Raw genomic sequence first — 3,247 nt, 5'->3', positions numbered from 1 at the left:
GTGACAGCCTCTGTTGTGGCGTTCCAGCTCCTGGAGACCCTTGTGGGGTTAAACTGGGAAGACACCCCTGCAAAGACTGGGCCTCCAGGAGACGGAGGCCAGCACAGAGCTCTCTTGATCCTGGACATCTTGCAACGTCGTCGTCCTGTTAGCTGCCTCCTGCTGACCTGGCTCTTTCCTAAGCCCCAGCACGGTGACAAGTCCCTCTTCCTGTCAGCCAGATGGGAGCAGGGTGTCAACGGAGGGCAGACGGATTGGCTGGTGGTGGTGGATTTGGCAAAACCACCACCTCTCTGAACTCAGATACGGGCACTGGGGGATGTGATTACGATGACTTCATCTAACCAAGTGCTTCTGGCATTAATCTTCTGACTTTCCAATCATCTCTGCTAATAGCCACCAGGATTCTCTGCAGCCTCATTGCGATTCCACTGCATTTCCAGTTTTAGCCCGAGCCGGATTCTGAGTCACTCAAAGGCAATAGAAAATTCAGAAACCATATTTAGTGGTGATTGTTCTTGGCAAGATGAAAGACAGTCATGAGTAGAGGCTACTCAGGAGGCCAGGACAAGGAGGACGTGACGGGGGAGGGGGAAAGAGAGGACAGGGTAGGGGGAGAGCGGGGCTTGGCTCCCTGTGTTTTCAAGTCACAAGTTAGACTTGCAAATATTTCTAAAACTTCCTTAATAATTTAAAAAAATGTATGACCCTTCCCAGTACGACGGAATTCTAAACAGAAGATGGGACTGACCCAAGGTGCAATTTCTTAGCTAGAAGAGCCTAAGTTGTTCCAGAACAACATGCTGACCACAGTCCTGTTTCAGGGCGAGGGGCTGAACCAGGGTGGGGGATTTTGGTTTGGATGGGGCTGATTTTACCTACAAGCCTACGAGCAGGAAGGGGCTGACGGTGAAGTCTTGGCGTGGGGCAGTCTGGGCCTCTATGTCAGAGCAGGTGCCACGGCCTCCCACCTCTGGCCCTCCTGTGCACGGCTGGGTGGCCAGGCCACCCCACTGGAGGACCCATTTCCAGCTCAGGCTAAAACTGGAAATGCACTGGCCCTGAGCCGGTGGTGGTGGTGACAACCGGAGCTTTCCCCACCCACTTCTCACGTCTCAAAACAGTTTAGTGTGATATTACAGAAAATAGACAAATTGGAGAGCATCAGTGATCTCCCAAGACCACACGGCTAGGGCACAGCCCACCCTCTTCAATTCACATCTATGACCGGCGCCCAGGACAGGCACCGGCGAGGGGGGCAGTGAGCCTGGATGCCCTGGCGCCCTTTCCCTCTTCTGTCTGAAAAGATACTCTGTCTGTGGTGACAAATCCAGACCCCGCCAAGGTTGGAGGCAACCACTGTTACTGAGTTCTTGTCCGTCTTTCCAGAGCTGGTCTCTACACATCCTGACGTGTGTGTGGGTGTGCACATACACACACACACACGTGTGCACACACGCAAGAGAGAGCACACTGCGTTTTGCTCCCAAGGGCATAACTTGAGGATCGCTCTGTGCCCACAGATGTCATTTCAGCTCATACCTTCAAACAGCTGCGCAGTTTCCAGTGTGTGGACATAGCAGATTTGATTTCATTTCCTGCCGTGGTGGCCTGGGGACATCTGTACTACAGGCGGCACTGGGCCAGGAGGGCCTTGTGGCCAGGCCCACGCGGGGGCGAGTGGGCTCTACTGAGGTGGATGATGAAGGGGGCCTCCCCTCACTGGGGTCCCCGGGATGCTGCATGGCCTTTCTATCAGAGACGCCCCTGGAGACCTTCTGAGTGGCTCATCTGGGTCTCTGTCTGGCTCCTGCCACACCTCACCTCTGGAGCAGCCAGTCCCCAATCTTTGGGGCCTGAATATTCTTGAAAAAATGTTCCCTAAGGCAAACATTCTAGAAAATATGTCCCCTAAGGCAGAGAGAGGACAGGCTCTGGGCCTCCACCAGCTGAATGAGATTTTCCTCTTGGGCTCCGTCTGGGGACCCCATGCCCCTCCCCCAAGTCATCAGGCCAATTATGCTGTCTGCTGGCTGGAGAATCCCACAGAAACATCTCAGGATGCCTCAGAAATATGAATTTTTTATTAAAATATTTGAACCTGGATCACATTCAACCCCATAATGTAGTGGTTTGCTCAATGACTGTAGAATATGGTCTTATCTGAGGAGAAGCAGGACGTTTTAAGACCGCGGAGCCCAAAATTAACAGCTTGGAATTTTCGCCCGTGCTGGCTGTTAATTGACTTAAGCCATTAAAGGGAAAGAAATTCTGGCAAATCCTGAAGTACTTATACAAGCGAAGCCATGGACACGATCAGACCATTTAACAAGAGGCATCTGGCGAACCGATCATTTTAGGAAAATGGGCTGTTTCATCAGAAGGTTTGCAAAAGCTTCTGTGCTTCCCAAACGGTGTCTGAGAACGTTCCACCTCTAGACAGAACCAAACCCCTAAAACCCACTGTGAACATCACAGAAGCCGGCAACCACCGCACTGAATTTCGGTCGTCTGGGGAAACATGGTGAGGCCTTGTCACCAACCTCCAAACCTCTTCTCAATTTGCCTTTTCCTTGGCGCTGTGGGGCCTGGTGCCCGAGGTCAGAACCGGGGTGAAAAAGGCCTGGGCAGAGTCGCCTCAGATCATCACGAGGTAGAGACCAGGGTGTCAAGTCACCCCTGACAAGGTCAGCTCAGGCCAACAGCACGTCTCCAGCTCAAGCCCTCTGGCTTCTCCCTCCTGCAGGTGGATGTCCCGAGAGGTGAGGCGGCGGGGCTGACGGGTCCCCTGCTTGCCGGTCGGGTCAGAGGCTGCGGCTGCGTGGAGGAGGGGCCACAAGCCGGCAGATCAGCGGCAGGTGAGCGGGCAGGAAGGCTCGGGCTCTGAGTCCTCATGGGCACGAGTCAACCCCAAATACTCTGGGTGGGTGGGTGTAGCAATGCTGCCCTACAGAGGCTTGGGCCGTTTAGAAACAGTTCATGATTTTCATTGAGTGTTTGGGCTTGTTTTTTTTTTTGTCCCCAAAATATCTCATTTTGCAGAAAACACACTTCGGGCTTCCATCCATAGCTCACTGCAAACAAGGCCCCACCTCGGTTGGCAAATCTTTTCTGGACCGACCCACCATTTTTCTTATCCTGAAGCTGGTGGCACTGACTTTCTCCTGAGCCCAGGCCGCAATGTGGCTGCTACTCCCCGCCCTGAGGGCCCTTCCTCTGCGGCCCCACAGGCTGGCCCCCTCCGGCA

The 3,247-nt window shown here is 53.7% G+C and overlaps 1 long non-coding RNA gene across 4 annotated transcripts in view; it reads right to left on the bottom strand.

Annotated features, from left to right (window-relative positions):
- Nucleotides 1-2,062: 2,062 nt before the first annotated feature.
- The window catches only part of LOC103669943, a 7,080-nt gene continuing 5,895 nt past the window's right edge, over nt 2,063-3,247 (bottom strand). For all 4 annotated transcript variants that reach the window (XR_570443.2, XR_005835921.1, XR_005835922.1 and 1 more), the window contains one exon: nt 2,063-2,817. This is a non-coding gene — a long non-coding RNA (uncharacterized LOC103669943). The remainder of the gene's footprint in view (nt 2,818-3,247) is intronic.

Source organism: Ursus maritimus, unplaced genomic scaffold (assembly GCF_017311325.1).
Source record: "Ursus maritimus isolate PB19 unplaced genomic scaffold, ASM1731132v1 scaffold_2, whole genome shotgun sequence".
NCBI lineage: Eukaryota > Metazoa > Chordata > Mammalia > Carnivora > Ursidae > Ursus > Ursus maritimus.
This window is presented reverse-complemented; position numbering and strand designations above follow the sequence as displayed.